The following is a 19,208-nucleotide window of genomic DNA, read 5'->3' as shown; positions in this document are numbered from 1 at the left end:
GGTCCAAGTCCTGTATTGCTCCGCATGCACACCTATCGCTATCGCTGTAACCCCATTTAAATAGGTTTGATTTGCACCCAGTTATTCCAGTGCGCAGTCGGTTTAATGATCTCCAAGTTGTAAAAGGTAGTTGAAATCCTGCAGATCCCTCCTCAAGTAGTTCCATTGTGGAGTGTGGCACCATTCCTTCCCAAAGAGATAGCCGCCTTGCGACGGGCTTGGTGGCGAGTTCTTCAGTAGTTTCAATGAAACTCCTGCGGGATTTCAGCCGAACACGTTGTTTTCGGTGCATATGCATCGGGTGTCGAGGATCATCCTTTTGTTTTGATCTTTTGATCTCGGCGGCTACTTGTCTGCGGATAGTGGGTGGTGCTATGCCCATGATGGGATAAATGGTGTCTGTGGGAGTTGGTTTGAGGCATCCTGTGGCAATACGTACAGTTTCGTTTACGGCGACGTCAACTTGCTTAGTGTGAGCAGAATTCCTCCAAACTGGCGCCGCATATTCCGCTGCTGAGATACTCAGCACCAGACCCGTGGTGCGCAAAACATGTGGTTGAGCTCCCCACTATGAACCTGTTAGCTTCAGCAGTATGTTGTTCCTGACACAGCCCTTTTTTTAGTGTTGTGACGGTCCTGCTTAAAAGTAAGTGCTCTGTCCAATGTTACTCCCAGGTATTTTGGGCTGTTTGTATGTTTCAGCTCTTCCCCTTGCCTCATGACTCGGAGTTTCCGTTTGGCTTGTTTGTTCCTAAGATGGAAGGCGGATACTTGAGATTTACTGGGGTTTGGTTTGAGATTATTGCCGTCGTAATAGGTAGCAAGTTCTGTTAAGGCTCCTGTGAGATTCTCCTCCACTTGTTCAAAGGTTTTATCCTGTGTGGCCACTGCTGCATCATCAGTATATATGAACATTCGTGTCTGGTGGCTGATGGGAAGATCAGCTACTCATTGTGATGTATGTTGCCAATGTGATGTATTTCATGTAATTTAAGTATGTGTGGTTTGCATGGGAGAGTAGCAAGAAAGGTTCAGAGGCAGTGGGTAATGAATGTTCCTTTTTGTACCGCTCGGTCTGGAGGAAATTTTCGTGAAGATGGGTGTGAGAGTCGAAGTGTGAGATATAGCAAAAGATCCACCATTCTATCCAGAAAGTGCACTGTAGCGTTAGATCATTACGAGACCATAAGATAGAGAATCACCAATGTAAAGCCATGTCCACTGGGCGGAGTTTCTCATGTGTAATTGTTGTATATAATGTAATGGTGTGTTTAGGTTATCTTTGAATCATAATAGAATTTATCGGAATAAAAAAAGGTAGTGAAAAGAAAATGATTGGTGGCCTTGTTCTTCGAATAGTGTGTAATCGTGATACCCAGAGTTTATAATGTGTGCGCCATTCACATTCAGTGCGATGGCCACGTGTTGATCAAAGCCATTGGGTAAGAAAGAAAATGTATTGCCAGAGCGTAGTGAACAATCAGAGTTGTGTAAATTACTAATAGTCAGTTGTGCGTTATCCGTTTCAGTAGCGTAATATTCAAACAGGAGAATAATTTGTAGCTTAATTGTGAGTACTAGAGCTCACAATCAGTCCACTCGCTTGGCAGGCCACTCATCTTGCAGGCCTGACTGCTTGATGCCACAGTATGAGCAAGGCATGTGGGTGCCTCTCAAGGTGACTACTGTGAAGCCGAATAAAAGCTTTTGTTTATAACTCTGGTTTATTTTAGTTTCTGAGACTACTCACCGAACGTTTCAGATGCACCTTGCATGTGTAACTTGTATACTGGTCACATAGATTTAAGAGTGGTTAGTTGAGTAGTGTATTGATAGGTGATGTGTAGGTGATTGGGAGACGTTAGTGGCAGACAGGCTAGAAGTAGCTAGTAGAGATTTTACCCAGTATTCAGTAACAGATAATTCAATTTTTTCTTTTAAAATAAGCGACTATTGTCATAATTACTTAGGACTGCACGCCCTAAATCGCAAGACATTACACTGTGTAAAAGCTGCCTGTGTGGGACAGTATTTAATTGTTCGTATTACTTATTATTATTATTATTTTAAGAGGACGTTTCGTTTTATTACACATCCGTTCAAGTTTCTTCGGACCACGAATAAGTGCTATGTCGTATGTAGTTGTCTGTGTAGAGATAGATTGAATTGTTTGTATTATTTATTACTATTATTTTAAGAAGAAATTTTATCTTATTCAAGCTCTCTTCACGTTTATTCGTGCCAAAAAGGAACTTTGGTTTTACAGTAATGTTTTCCATCTTGTTAAGTTAGTGTTTTGCATGGTAAATAAAGCCTTAATAAACTATCGAGCTCCATGTCTGCACAAGTCACAGCCACAGCCCGAATAACACTCGTCTTAAATCCCCCACTACATCCTTAAAGACTGGGTTCGTTTCGCCTTTCAGGCAGCCATTTTTAACGAGTGCAAGCAGACGCTCTTCACCTATGGTAACATCAACTGAACAACGTAGTGTGGTGCAGTGGTTCCAAATATGTATTAAACTTGATGTGCCTTAGCTACCAATCTCCTCAAGGTCTCCATGAAGGGCACGTGTCTGAGTAATAATCGTGAACCAGCACAAAAAAATTCATCTCCTTATTTCAGTCTGTAGCACGCGCATACCTAATCACACATGGAAAAAATACGATCTTTAACGTCCCTCCATGCTTTGACAATTATAACGACTAGTGATAGTTTCGACTTCCAGTCATATACAAACTTTACATCACATCGTTTTATATTCAGACTACTGCTAACTGCTACTGGTGAAAAATATTTCGATAGTTACCGTCTCTTCGTGTGCAATCAAGAACAGTGATATCTAGGTGTTCAACTCCGGGTCATCACAGAACTTCAAACGTACCCACACCTCGCTGCTGGTTAAATAAATCGATGTTTTAGTGATATCTATTCTGACTAGAAAAGATCCGGGGTGGTTGCCGAGTTGAAATATCTTGGTGAGTCAAATCAATTTTGTTTCGTCATATCGGCTCAGTTATGTCGGTGCTGGCAAAAATTTTGATATCTAACATTTGATGGTGCTTAATTAACAATCGTTTCGGTTCTATGTTCAGGTACTCGACCAGCACAAAAGTTCACGCCAAGTCATTTCAAGTTAAGCTTGTGCACACTCTGTTACTTGTGAATCAACAGTATTGAAGACTACGACATTTCAATTGTCTTGCTGCCTGATATTTGCACTATCAAAATGTTAACTAGCATAGCGACTCATTGTCGTACAGAGGATTAATATCTGATGGTTTCTTGTAGTAACCACCATTTTATACAGTCAAACGACTGTACCAAAAAGAGATTATAAGATTTGCAAGGAAGTCAGGTTCTGTTGGTTGCATAGAAATCAAGTGGAAACCAATTCGGGTCGTTCTGATACTTTTGACTACGATATAACCGTACATTCCTAGACACAGCACCGTTCTGTTATTTATGAAAAAGCCTGGAATTAAAGCAACAGGCCTCTATTCTATCACTGTTGTAGTGACACACGTAATTTTTTCCTCCTGAACTTTTAAGTCAAATTTAGTAAACATGTCAAGTGAACCGTTACAATGAAGTATAGAATATGGAAGAGACAGAATTTAGACAAAGTTTACATTGAATACCAGCTTGTTTAATGATTCATGTGAGACATTCCCGCGTTAACGATTTCTTAATCTACTGTTGTTAATAGTTTGAAGAATCACGATCGTGGTAAAGCAGTTACATATAACGTACGATCAATAAAAAGCTGTGGTACCGACAAAGCGATTGCAATTTTTTATTATCGGTCCAGGACAACACTCTCAACAATGAATCATCGCGTGATACGTCACGAGCAGTTGCCTGGCATCATTGCGATACTTATTCGTGACGAGTGAACTCTTTCTGAGTTGCTACTTGTGCTGTGTTAAGTGTCGTGCGCTATTTAACTAACATCTTACAGTGGTACTTGGTTTCTAAGCGTCTGTGAACTTTCTAGGGTTCTAGGAAGAAGACAGAAAACCAGTATCTGAGGAGATTCTGTCGAGGAACAGGTAAGCGAGCAGTCATTTTTACTTTCCCCTACGTACAGATGGACTTTTTTGTTGTCAGGTGTATTTGGCGGTCGTGGTGCTGTTGTAAAATTGTACCAGGTGTGGGTACGCAGACTAATATGGTATGTCATTTCTGCGAGTACGCTCTCATTGGCCAGCGACGTGTTACGTCACTTTGCAACCAGCGTTGGCGTCATAGAGCACTCGCTAACGGGATTCTCGCGTCTCTTTTCATTCAATTTTCGAAACTTCATTGACGGGGTTCAAAATGAATCGAAAGAATTAGGATCTGAAATATTTGAAAGCAAATGTAAGACGGTATAAATAACATTTTTCAATATCCGAAGCTAGCTGCTGATACTCATGACAAACACTTACAGCTTAAGAACGTCACTACGTCGAATATTTTATAGTTTTTTGTGCTACTTCGTTCAGACGTGTTTAGAGAATATTAACATAGAGATGACGAATTTTACCTCCTGATGGTGACCTGGATAACTTTACTCAAATTTGCTGACGTGGAGGCAGTCCAGATAACATATCTTTTCGCGAAAGCCCGATTCATTTCATTCCATTTGGCCTTTAACTCAAAAATATAACACTCATGAAAGTTCTCCTACTTGATGAAATTAATGACTTTTATTCTTTAGACTTCGGGATACCTTGATTGTACAAGTACTGTATTGCGGATGAGGAGGCAGTCCAGAGATCATGTCTTTTCGCAGAAGACCGCTTCATGTCATTCCATTTGTCTCTTTAACTAAAAAATCTAACGCCGATGAAAGTTATCCTACTTGCATGCAAATTACAGATTTTTTTCTTTCGGTTTCATGATATCTTGATTGTACATGTACTGTTAATGATTCTATCTCACGTTTCCAACATGATATACTTGCTCCATGAAAACATGCAAAAATAATTTCCAAATATGATATTGTAGCAATCTACTCAGGTGATTGAGACGTACGTCCACCTGGATCTAGAGGAATGTTCTGTACTAGCCGTCAGTTTTCACCCGTGACGTAATGGCTGCTATGGCGTCACGTTTTGGTGCGTATTCTGAAATGAATTTGTGTGTAGCCTTACATTCTGTCTATCGTAATCTCGTTGACTAATACAGAAAGTAATTTATTAATCTCTGAGCGGGATTTGAAATTGCTCTTCAAATATTAGTAACGTCGCTAAATATGTGCCAAAAAACAGTGGGACCGAGCGGGGTGGCGCAGTGGTTAGACACTGGACTCGCATTCGGGAGGACGACGGTTCAATCCCGCGTCCGGTCATCCTGATTTAGGTTTTCCGTAATTTCCCTAAATCACTCCAGGCAAATGCCGGGATGGTTCCTCTGAAAGAACACGGCTGACTTCCTTCCCCATCCTTCCCTAATCCGATGAGACCGATGACCACGCTGTCTGGTCTCCTTCCCCAAACCAACCAACCAACAAAAAACAGTGGAGTTTTTGTTTTGGGACAGAGGTGCAATCTTCTTTTTTGTTTTAATTTTTGCAGCTGCTCCTGTTTCGTTAATTTTGTTTCATGTTAGGTTTTAAATTATTAGATGGTTACCTGTGAACTATTAGAAGTTCAAAGGTAGCCTCGATTTCTTGAACGTCAGCCTATTGGCGATACTAATCCGCAACTAGTCAGCACTGATGCGTACACTGTTACCGTAATTGTAATTTCTGTGCTAGTTTTGTGTAACAGTGACTTGCTCTACGGTGATTCTTTCATTGAGTGCTGCTGTAGGCAATTATTTGACGTAGGTGTTAGCGAATTTGTAGTTAGCAGTTGAGTACATGCCGAGGAGGAGGTGGAGTAAAAAGAGAAATGTATTTCTTGGAATTATTGAAGAACTTCCGAACTTCCGAGTGCGTAGCTACCTCGTGGGAACAGCTTAATGTCGAAATAATGGATTGGTTTTGCCGGAGGTCTAGGTTAGAATGTAACGTGATGAGTTGGATGTGAGTTGGCAAAGCTAACGAATCCTACTGTTGTGGCACACTGATCTGTAGCGTAACCAGGTTTAGATCACACTGCAACCGTTTGGTTCGAAGTTGGCCAAGCCAACGACCGTGGCAGTGGAAAAGATTCCAGTGGTGACAGACTGTTAGGTAGCGTTGCCCGAGATCTAGGTTAGGTTGGATTCCAGCAATTTGGTTGTGAACTGGTGAAGCCAACGAACCTGGCAGCGGAAAACCTTTCTGTGGTGACAGATTGATCTGTTGCTTAGTACGAGGTCTAGGTTAGTTTATAATTAACAGTTTTCTTGTTATAGCCGAGAAAACGACAAGAGACTCACCTGTAGTGTAACATGAGATATGTGTTAGGTGTCATGTGCAAACTTCGCTGAGGTGTCGAAGAAAACGAATGCCAACGAGGATGTATGGTGTCTGGTTGATCTGTATTGTATACCATGGTATATGATGCCCTTCGCAGTATCCTACTTGTATTTACCACTTTGCTGAACATCTGGACTACGTGGTTGAGTTACGAGTTATTAGCAGTAAACTGCAGGTGATGTTATCTACGAATGAGTATTGTCATTGGCTAACAACATACTAACGGTTTAACGTTACCAGATTGTTCTGTGTGATGCTTGTTTAGCTTAATTCCAAATATGAGTCGATTCACTGTTTCCGAGTACAATGATTATGAGCTACAGTTATTCCTGAAGAAAATATTATTTACGAGAGTCATGGGAGCTATTGTAAACGGCAGCAGACTTTCGAAAAGTTGTTGTTCCTGTGAGTGTAATTCTAGTTCACTTTTTCATCATATTTTTGAGGTTTTCGTTTAGCAGCATGGTTTTTTTCCGATTACACAGGCTGCCTTTTGAGAAAATTAATGTGTATTTCTTACGTTGGTAGTTTCTGACTTTTTCAACAGATACCGGTAGTTATAGTACTCGGTTACGCTTCAATTTATTTTCCAACACTTCACCTACAGTATTTGTAAATTCTTATCGAAATCATCTTTTGTTACAAATATAGCAGAAGTTTACTTCGGAGTGGTCTCCATTTTTACCAGAATCACTTCGTTCCACTTCATATTTTACGTTCTGACGTCCATTATAGTGACAGAGCGTGCTTTTACGATGAGGCCTACTGGATGACATTTTCGTTCTAAAAACTATTTCTTTCATTAGAGTATTCGTAATCCGAAAGTTTGTTTTACTTTTCATTTCTTTTCTTTCTTTTTTTCACTTTCTTGTTCTGTCCGTTACGTTGAAGAAATCCATATTGATATGAGGTCACATTGCGCATAATATTTACAGCGTTTGTCGCATGTTTCTTGTGTTTCTTAAGTCACCCGCCAAAGCCAACGACTCCAATCGAAGACCCCCTCTTTATCTGCTCGCCTTTCAGAGGTTCAGCTATCCATTCTTGTTTCGCTGTTAATTTTGTATCGGCATGGCTTTTTGCTGTTGTAATTCCTAATGAACTGTCTATGTTTTTGCACCTGAATGCGATGTATTCTAACAAGTATCTGAGCGCATGGTGAGTAACGTCTTCACTGGATCTCGCTGAATCACTAATATCGCAATCCCCAAGAAAATCTTCTTCATCTGAAATATTGTGATGTCAAGTTTCGGCTCCTTTGTTTCGTAACTCACTAGGGAAAATTCCCAAATTTGGTCATTATTTCTTCTGCAGAAATTTGGTCTTTGTCCTCTTCAATGGACGCATCAAGGGACACAGGTAGATTTGTCGCATTGTCAGCAATATTAGTAGGCGTATTCTACTTTTCACCTCAAAATGGCATAGGATTACTATAAAATGCACAAAGATCATTAATTCTAGAAAAAGAATTTCGAGACTATGTTAACTCAGTCTGGCAGTCAGGATGTAGGTTGCCCCGTCGTTTTTCACGTCTGCGAAAAGTCCAAATAATTAGCTTATTAATGAAGCAAATCCTTTTTGGAACGGTTTGAAACTATTTCTGTACCCTTCTCGCATATTCGAGAAAATTTCCCAAAACTTCTTCAGGGAATTCTCTTGACTACTGAGATTGAAACCACAACTTTTAAGGGGTGTATTCTGATCACGAGTGTAACCAGAGTTCAACATATGTAAATAGTCGTTTATCAGTTCTATCACGCTTACTTCACAAGCTTTATGGAGGACAATCTCACAGATTGGGAAGTGGGGCGTGAAAATAGCCGTGCAGCCATTCTAACGTTTTGACGTGCACGACCACTCACGTTCATGTGAGCTTCCAACATGTGAGAGGTGACGAAAGATCATTTGTCTGATGGTTAGAGGATCTTCTATTACAGTTTTTGTAAATACAATACCGTTAGACAATGTGATTCCATCGGCAAAATAGCGATTTCTTAATAATTTTAGAAAATGCAGTATGTCGTAAAAATCATTATGCTGATCACTACTCGATTTATTGAAACGTTTTTTATTTCATTTTATGCTACATCATCATCATCATCATCATCATCATTTAAGACTGATTATGCCTTTCAGCGTTCAGTCTGGAGCATAGCTCCCTTATAAAATTCCTCCAAGATCCCCTATTCAGTGCTAACATTGGTGCACCTTCTGATGTTACACCTATTACTTCAAAATCATTCTTAACCGAATCCAGGTACCTTCTCCTTGGTCTACCCCGACTCCTCCTACCCTCTACTGCTGAACCCATGAGTCTCTTGGGTAACCTTGCTTGTCCCATGCATGTAACATGACCCCACCATCTAAGCCTGTTCGCCCTGACTGCTACAACTATACAGTTCATTCCCAGTTTTTCTTTGATTTCCTCATTTTGGACGCCCTCCTGCCATTTTTCCCATCTACTAGTACCTGCAATCATCCTAGCTACTTTCATATGCGTCACCTCAACCTTGTTGATTAGGTAACCTGAATCCACCCAGCTTTCGCTCCCATACAACAAAGTTGGTCGAAAGATTGAACGGTGCACAGATAACTTAGTCTTGGTACTGACTTCCTTCTTGCAGAAGAGAGTAGATCGTAGCTGGGCGCTCACTGCATTAGCTTTGCTACACCTCGGTTCCAGTTCTTTCACTATGCTGCCATCCTGTGAGAATATGCATCCTAAGTACTTGAAACCGTCCACCTGTTCTAACTTTGTTCTTCCTATTTGGCACTCAATCCGTTTATATTTCTTTCCCATTGACATTACTTTCGTTTTGGAGATGCTAATCTTCATACCATAGTCCTTACATTTCTGATCTAGCTCTGAAATATTACTTTGCTTATTTTGTATTCACATATCATAATCTCACCCAGCCAGTCTATTGTCTTCAACATATGATCCATAAATAATATGAACAACAGTGGAGACAGGTTGCAGCCTTGCCTTACCCCTGAAACTACTCTGAACCAAGAACTCAATTTACCACCAACTCTAACTGCTGCCTGACTATCCATGTAAAGACCTGTAATTGCTTGCAAAAGTTTGCCTCCTATTCCATAATCTCGTATAACAGACAATAACTTCCTCCTAGGAACCTGGTCATATGCCTTTTCTAGATCTATAAAGCATAGATACAATTTCCTGTTCCACTCATAACACTTCTCCATTATTTGCCGTAAGCTAAAGATCTGGTCCTGACAACCTCTAAGAGGCCTAAACCAACACTGATTTTCATCCAACTGGTCCTCAACTAGTACTCGCACTTTCCTTTCAACAATACCTGAGAAGATTTTACCCACAACGCTGATTAAAGAGATACCTCTGTAGTTGTTACAATCTTTTCTACTTCCATGTTTAAAGACTGGTGTGATTACTGCTTTTGTCCAGTCTGATGGAACCTGTCCCGACTTCCAGGCCATTTCAATTATCCTGTGTAGCCATTTAAGACCTGACATTCCACTGTATTTGATGAGTTCCGACTTAATTTCATCCACCCCAGCTGCTTTATTGCACTGCAATCTATTGACAATTTTCTCCACTTCCTCAAATGTGATCCTATTTCCATCATCATTCCTATCCCAATCTACCTCGAAATCTGAAACATTACTGATCGTATTTTACCTACATTGAGCAACTCTTCAAAATATTCCCTCCATCTGCCCAAGGCATCCACAGGATTCACCAGGAGTTTTCCTGACCTGTCCAAAATACTTGTCATTTCCTTCTTACCTCCCTTTCGAAGACTGCTCATTACACTCCAGAATGGTTTTCCAGCAGCTTGACCCATAGTCTCCAAACTGTTTCCAAAGTCTTCCCAAGATTTCTTCTTGGATGCTGCAATTATCTGTTTGGCTTTGTTTCTTTCTTCAACATAACTTTCTCTGTCTACCAGAGTTCTAGTATGTAGCCATGTTTGATACGCCTTCTTTTTCCTTTTACAGGCTGCCTTGACTGTGTCATTCCACCAAGCTGTTTGCTTCATCCTAGTTTTACACACTACTGTTCCAAGACATTCTTTAGCCACTTCTAGTACTGTGTCCCTGTACCTTGTCCATTCCTTTTCCAATGACTGTAATTGACTACATTCAACTAACTGGTACCTTTCTGAGATCTATGTTATGTACTTGTGCCTGATTTCCTTATCCTGAAGTTTCTCCACTCTTATCCTCCTACATATGGACCTGACCTCCTGCACTTTCGGCCTCACAATCCCAATTTCAATGCAGAGTAAATAATAATCAGTGTCATCAAAGAATCCCCTGAAGACATGTGTGTCCTCACAGCCTTCCTGAATTCCTGATTTCTTATTATATAGTCAATGACAGATCTGGTTCCCCTACCTTCCCAAGTATACCGGTGAATATTCTTATGTTCAAAAAAGGAGTTTGTGATTACTAAGCCCGTACTGGCACAGAAATCCAACAGTTCTTTCCCGTTCCTGTTGGCCTCCATATCCTCTCCAAATTTACCCATAACTTTTCATACCCTTCTGTTCGATTTCCAATCCTGGCGTTAAAATCACCCATGAGCAGAACACTGTCCTTGTCCTTTACTCTAACAACTACATCACTGAGTGCCTCATAAAAACTATCCATCTTATCTTAATCTGTCCTTTCACAATACGAATATACTGACACAATCCTAATTTTCTTGCTAGACACTGTCAAATCTATCCACATCAGTCGTTCGTTTACATACCTTATTGCAACTACGCTGGGTTCCATTTCTTTCCTGATTTAAAGCCCTACACCCCATTGTGCTATTCCTGCTTTGACTCCTGACAGGTAGACCTTGTATTCTCTCACTTCCTCTTCTTTCTCACCCCTTACCCGAATGTCTCTAACAGCTAAAACGTCCAGCCCCATCTTACTTGCAGCGGCTGCCAGCTCTACCTTCTTCCCAGAGTAGTCTCCATTGGTATTAATAGATCCCCATCTCATTACCATTTGTTTGCCAAGTCGTATCTTAGGAGTCCCTGGTTTGTCAGTTAGAGGTGGGACTCCGTCAGCTCCAAAGGTCCGAGGCATTTTGCTCTGATTGTTGCCAGCATCATATTTAAAGTACCAGGGAAGCAGGTTGCTAGCCTTACTTGGCCCGAGTCCCATTGGGTTTTACCCCTAACGGTAGAGGGACTAACCGGTGGATTTGGTAGTCTTTGCCGTATGAGCACAAAGGTGACCACGACTCAGAATATGTCCGAGATGCCCAGCCTTATTCCAAAGTAACTGGTATCCCGACTGTCGAGACCACTTACTTGGCCACTCATACGTTGCCCGTGGTTCATGAACTAGGACATGACTACAGGAACCCACACCATGAACTACATGATTTTATAAATTTAGTACTACTTGAATGATATGCATAACTTGTGCTTCTTTCTTTACGTGTAATTTAACACATAGCTGTAGGTGCTGCGTGGTTACAAAAAGGAGAAATTTTAATATCTTATGCGACAGATATTGAACAGTGTGTGCACTTCCGATTTTCCCTCAAGAATGAATCACTAAGTTTGCAGCCATTTGTTTGCTGTAATAGAATGACCAGTCAAGCTGAAACCATGTACAAAGCGTTAACTCAAAACTACGACAGTGTCCTCAGCCGGCGACGATGTTGCCACTTATGTTGTCCGAGTAGGATCCTGGCTAAACTTATTACTTCCGTTTCAGTCTCCCTCACTCCAACATTTTGTCGTTGGTTGTTGTGGTCTTCAGTCCTGAGACTGGTTTGATGCAGCTCTCCATGCTACTCTATCCTGTGCAAGCATCTCCATCTCCCAGTACTTACTGCAACCTACATCCTTCTGAACCTGCTTAGTGTATTCATCTCTTGGTCTCCCTCTACGATTTTTACTCTCCACGCTGCCCTCCAATGCTAAATATGTGTCCCCTGATGCCTCAGAACATGTCCTACCAACCGGTCCCTTCTTCTTGTCAAGTTGTGCCACAAACTCCTCTTCTCCCCAATTCTATTCAATACCTCCTCATTAGTTATGTGATCTACCCATCTAATCTTCAGCATTCCTCTGTAGCACTACATTTCGAAAGCTTCTATTCTCTATTGTCCATACTATTTATCGTCCATGTTTCACTTCCATACATGGCTACACTCCATACAAATACTTTTAGAAACGACTTCCTGACACTTAAATCTATACTCGATGTTAACAAATTTCTCTTCTTCAGAAACGCTTTCTTTGCCATTGCCAGTCTACATTTAATATCCTCTCTGCTTCGACCATCATCAGTTATTTTGGACCCCAAATAGCAAAACTCCTTTACCACTTTAAGTGTTCTCATTTCCTTATCTAATTCCCTCATCATCACCCGATTTAATTCGAATACATTCCATTATCCTCGTTTTGCTTTGTCGATGTTCATTTCACATCCTCCTTTCAATACACTGTCCATTCCGTTCAACTACTCTTCCAAGTCCTTTGCTTTCTCTGACAGAATTACAATGTCATCGGCGAACCTCAAAGCTTTTATTTCTTCTCTATGGATTTTAATACCTACTCCGAATTTTTCTTTTGTTTGCTTTACTGCTTGCTCAATATACAGATTGAATAACATCGGGGAGAGGCTACAACCCTGTCTTACTCCTTTCCCAACCACTGCTTCCCTTTCATGCCCTCGACTCTTATAACTGCCATCTGGTTTCTGCACAAATTGCAAATAGCCTTTCGCTCCCTGAATTTTACCCCTGCCACCTTTAGAATTTGAAAGAGCGTATTCCAGGCAACATTGTCAAAAGCTTTCTCTAAGTGTAAAGTTGCTAGAAACGTAGGTTTGCCTTTCCTTAGTCTTTCTTCTAAGATAAATCGTAAGGTAAGTATTGCCTCACGTGTTCCAACATTTCTACGGAATCCAAACTGATCTTCCCCGAGGTCGGCTTCTACCAGTTCTTCCATTCGTCTGTAAAGAATTCGCGTTAGTATTTTGCAGCTGTGACTTATTAAACTGATAGTTCGGCAATTTTCACATCTGTCAGCACCTGCTTTCTTTGGGATTGGAATTATTATATTCTTCTTAAAGTCTGAGCGCATTTCGCCTGTCTCATACATCTCGTTCATCAGATGGTAGAGTTTTGTCAGGGCTGGCTCTCCGAAGGCCGTCAGTAGTTCTAATGGAATGTTGTCTACTCCCGGGGCCTTTTTTCGGCTCAGGTATTTCAGTGCTGTGTCAAACTCTTCACGCGGTACCGTATCTCCCATTCCATCTTCATCTACATCCTCTTCCATTTCCATAACCCTGTCTTCAAGTACATCGCCCTTGTATTGACCCTCTATATACTCCTTACACCTTTCTGCTTTCCCTTCTTTGCTTAACACTGGGTTTCCATCTGAGCTCTTTATATTCATACTAGTGGTTCCCTTTTCTCCAAACGTCTCTTTAATTTTCCTGTAGGCAGTATCTATCTTACCCCTAGTGAGATAAGCCTCTACATCCTTACATTTGTCCTCTAGCCATCCCTGCTTAGCCATTTTGCGCCTTCTGTCGATCTCATTTTTGAGATGTTTGTATTCCTTTTTCCCTGCTTCATTTACAGCATTTTTATATTTTCTCCTTTCATCAATTAAATTCAATATTTCTTCTGTTACCCAAGGATTTCTACTAACCCTCGACTTTTTACCTACTTGATCCTCTGCTGCCTTCACTCCTTCATCCCTGAGAGCTACCCACACTTCTTCTACTGTATTTCTTTCCCCCACTCCTGTCAATTGTTCCCTTAAGCTCTACCTGAAACTCTGTACAACCTCTGGTTCTTTCAGTTTATCCAGGTCCCATCTCCTTAAATTCCCACTTTTTTGCAGTTTCTTCAGTTTTAATCTACAGTTCATAACCAATAGACTTTGGTCAGAGTCCCCATCTGCCCCCGGGAATGTCTCACAATTTAAAGTCTGGTTCCTAAATCTCTGTCTTACCATTATGTAATCTATCTGATACCTTCTTGTATCTACAAGATTCTTCCATGTATACAACCTTCTTTTACGATTCTTGAACCAAGTGTTAGCTAAGATTAAGTTATGCTGTTGGTAAAATTCTACCAGACGACTTCCTCTTCTGTTTCTTACCCATAACCATATTCACCTACTATGTTTCTTTCACTCCCTTTTCCTACTCTCGAATTCCAGTCACCCAAGACTATTAAAATTTTGTCTCCCTTTACTACCTGCATAATTTCTTTTATCTCATCATACGTTTCATCCATTTCTGCATCATCTGCAGAGCTAGTTGGCATATAAACTTCTACTACTGTGGTAGGTGTGGGCTTCGTGTCTATCTTGGCCACAATAATGCGTTCCCTATGCTGTTTGTAGTAGCTTACCCGCATTCCTATTGCTTTATTCATTATTAAACCTACTATTGCATTACCCCTATTTGATTGTGTAATTATAACCCTGTATTCACCTGACCAAAAATCTTGTTCCCCCTGAAACCGATCTTCACTAATTCCCACTATATACGCCATCATCATTTAACCATACAGTAAAGCTGCATGCCCTCGGGAAAAATTACGTCTGTAGTTTCACCTTGCTTTCAGCCGTTCGCAGTACCAGCACAGCAAGGCCGTTTTGGTTAGTGTTACTGTGGTGTCACCGCCAGACACCACACTTGCTGGGTGGTCGCCTTTAAATCGGCCGCGGTCCGATAGTATACGTCGGACCCGCGTGTCGCCACTATCAGTGATTGCAGACCGAGCGCCGCCACACGGCAGGTCTAGAGACACTTCCTAGCACTGGCCCCAGTTGTACAGCCGACTTTGCTAGCGATGGTTCACTGACAAATTACGCTCTCATTTGTCGAGACGATAGTTCCCCAGTTGTACAGCCGACTTTGCTAGCGATGGTTCACTGACAAATTACGCTCTCATTTGTCGAGACGATAGTTAGCATAGCCTTCAGCTACGTCATTTGCTACGACCTAGCAAGGCGCCATTACCAGTTACTATTGATATTATAAAACACGTACCGTCAAGAGCGATGTTCACCAATTATGGATTAAAGTTAAGTATTCCAGCAGCTATGTACGTTTTTTGTTACTCTCATTTCCTTGACCTGTTCCAGACCTCACGCCAGCCTGCGTGAGCTAAAACGCGTGCCTTTCGGCTTCCTTTCATAGTGGCCTGGCTCGCTTGCCAATCCACAACAGTTACAAGGCCAGATCAGTCCATCATCCAGACTGTTGCCCCTCTTGAGTAACCACACGTTTTTCTAGTCTCTCAACAGATACTCCTCCATTGTGGTTGCACCTGCGGTGTGGCTGTCTGTATCGCTGAGGCACGCAAGCCTCCCCCCCCCCCCCCCCTATGGTTCATGGGGGGCGAAGCAAATTTTAGTTTCGTTTCTATCCTTTTTCCCAAGAAGACATTTACTCACTGTCGTTGCGAAAAGGGAAGTATCTGTGTTGAAATAATCGTGGGGCACTTGCAGTTTTAATATGCCTTGCAGTACCAGTAACTTTTGCCTTCATATGTAGACTGGCGTCACTTACTGAATGTGTGAATGTTAACATGAGCAGAATTCAATGCTGTAATTTCAAGTCGCCAGAGATATAACCACCATTTTCTGTGTTAACGATTGTCTCGTGACAGAGTGATCCAGTTTCCCATAGACTTCAACAAAATGTTTCCTTTACGTGTGTAACGGAAGTTGTCATGCGTTGTCCTGCTACATAGTACCATGTGAGCTGTGAAACAGTAAACAGCACGGGTCTAGTGCAGGACTTTTTCACACATTTGACTATCAGGCTAATTAATTTGCACGTATAGTTACATTTAAGTTTGTTTTATGTGAAAAAGATGTTATATGGGGGTTAGTAGCTCCTACCTACCATCTTTTATACATTACTACAACAGAAATTGTTCTACGGAATATAAGTAGTTGTTGAGAAGATGTTTCCTCCGTTTGTTTCCAAATGTTACTTTGATTTATGTCATTGGGTAAGTGACCAAATATTTTCATTTCATCCCAGTGCGCCCTTTTTGTAATAAAGGCAACATTAGTGTCTATTAATGAATATGGTTTACTTCTCTTCTGGGAGTGTATTTATGTTTGTCATTGCTCCATTTAATGTGTAGTGGATTCCTTACAACAGGCTTCATGACTGTGAAGAAGTAGTCAGAATTCCTTAAAGAACATGATATTGGGTGAACACTACATGTTATTCACACAATACGTTTAGGAGCTACGAGGATTTTGTTTCTTAAAGAAGAATTATCCCAGAACATTATTCCATATTACATTATTGAATGAAAATGTGCAAAATATGTCAACATACTGATTTGTCTCTCACCTAGATCTGCGGTGACCCTAGGTGCAAATTTAACTGAACAAAGTTGGTTCAGGAGCTACAAGATGAGCTTTTTCCAGTTTAATTTCTCATCGATAACGACATTTAAGATTTTCAAAGTTTCTACCCTGTTTACTATTTCCTTACATGTGTTGTATTTATAAATGGTATAGTATCACTAAATGTGCAAAACTAAGCATGTTGTGTCTTTTTAAAATAAAGACGACTCGCAGGGAAAGCGTTTTTTTTTTCGGTCATCAGTCTTCTGACTGGCCTGATGCGGCCCGCCTCGGATTCCTCTCCCCTGCTAACCTCTTCATGTCAGCCTATGTCCTCAACCTACGTCCTCAATTGTTTGCTGGCTGCATTCCAATCTCTCTCCCTCTACAGTTTTTTTTCCCTCTACAGCTCCCTCTAGTACCACGGAAGTCATTCCCTCATGTCTTAACAGATGCCCTCTCTTCCTGTCCCTTCTCCTTATCAGTGCTTTCTACATATTCCTTTCCTCTCCGATTATGTGCAGAACCTTTTAATTCCTTACCTTAACAGTACACCTACATTTCAACACTCGTCATTAGCACCACATCTCAAATGCTACGATTCTCTTATGTTCTGGTTTTCCCACAGTCTACGTTTCACTACCATACGTAGCAGACGTACATTTTCAGAAATTTCTTCCTCAAATTAAGGCCAATATTTGATATTAGTAGAGATCTCTTGGCCAGGAATGCCCTTTTTGCCATTGTTATTCTTCTTTCGATACCCCCTTGCTCCGTCCGTCATTGGTTGTTTTACTGCCTAGGTAGCAGAATTCCTTAACCTCATCTACTTCGTGACCATCAGTCCTGATGTTAAATTTCCCGCTGTTCTCATTTATACTACTACTCATTGCGTTTTTTCTTCGATTTACTCACAATCCATCAGACTGTACTCATCAGACTGTTCATTCTGTTCAGCAGAGCATGTAGTTCTTCTTCACTTTCACTCAGGTTAGCAATGTCATCAATGATTCGTATCACTGATAATCTCTCACCTTGAATTTTAATTCCACTCCTGAACCTCTCTTTTATTTCAGTCATTACTTCCTCGATGTACTGATTGAAAATTGGTAATAATCCTTTTAACAACTTTGTTTATCATTCCTTCTTTTTCTGTATGCATGCTTGAACTGATTGCAATACTAGTGTCATCTCCCAAAATAACTACTTCTGTTTGTTGAATACTGGATGGCTGTTCCCTTACTTATATAATGAACAATAGTGGACCTAAGACCGAGTTGGCTAGCCCATACATGATTTCTCCCCAGTCAGAATCATGTCCTCAGAGCAAAATGGTAGAATTGCTATGTTCTACTCTCTATATTCTTTTAGTAAGATATATTATCCATTGGTTGCTTATATCATCAGTCCGAAACAACATATTTTATGTGGGAGAATACTATGATTCACATAGTCAATAGCTTGAGATAGGTCACAAAAACAGCAAACAGCACTGTTTTCTTATTTTATGCCCCTAAAATCTGGTGAGTGAACATGTAAAAGGCATTCTTAGTACAGCAACTCTTCTGAAAATCATACTGTGATTTGATGCGGATATCATTGTTGGTAGGGTTCTATTCTACTGCTGTTATAGAATATATCCTCTTCTCAAAACTTTTTGAAAATAATGTCAGCAGTGAAACAGTTCAGTAGCTTTTGACAGCTCTCTTATCATCATTCTTAAAAGAGGTTTAACAATGGCATATTTCAGTCACTCTGAATTTGATGAGAGGTATTTATCCAGCTTGCTAGTGAGTTTTTCTCTTGGAGTATTCGACCCTAAACTTTCTACTATACTTATGAAATGAATACATTTGCCACCTGTGACTCATAATTTATAGCCCTTCCATTTAGTGCGATGGTGATGTTATCCTGTTCTGTGCAAATACATTTGCTACCTGTGACTCATAATTTATAGCCCTTCCATTCAGGTCAATGGTCATGTTATCCTGTTCTGTGGCTGGTTGTCCTGTCACACGTAACCCTACGTTCCGTATAGCCCTCAGTCTGCTGATGAAATTAGTGAGTTCTCAAATTATGTACATATTCCTTTAATTTTAATAAGATTTTCATTAATCCTCAGTTGTTTTTGCAGTGTGCAACAGTTGAAGGATTTCTACTTCTTCTTGCCAGAACATGAATTTCATTTTTCGTTTTAGAAGATAGTTTCTCTCTCTATTGGTCCATGGTTTTTTAAGTGGCTGTTTAGTGTCATTTCTGATTAGCTTATGCAGAAAGTTAATTTCGGATGATCATTTGACTTTATCATGGAATAGATTAAATTTAATGTTACGATTTGGCTCATTATAAATTTCATCCCATGTTACTTCAATTGTTCTTAAGAAAATTTGTCCTTGAGTCTCTAATTATTCTGATTTCCACTGAGCTGTATCGATGCTCCAAGGTGCTGTGTTATTGATCCTAACTAAATGTGCATCACCTAAGA

The sequence above is a fragment of the Schistocerca piceifrons genome, chromosome 1 (genome assembly GCF_021461385.2).
Source record: "Schistocerca piceifrons isolate TAMUIC-IGC-003096 chromosome 1, iqSchPice1.1, whole genome shotgun sequence".
NCBI classification, from domain to species: Eukaryota; Metazoa; Arthropoda; class Insecta; order Orthoptera; family Acrididae; genus Schistocerca; species Schistocerca piceifrons.
This window is presented reverse-complemented; position numbering follows the sequence as displayed.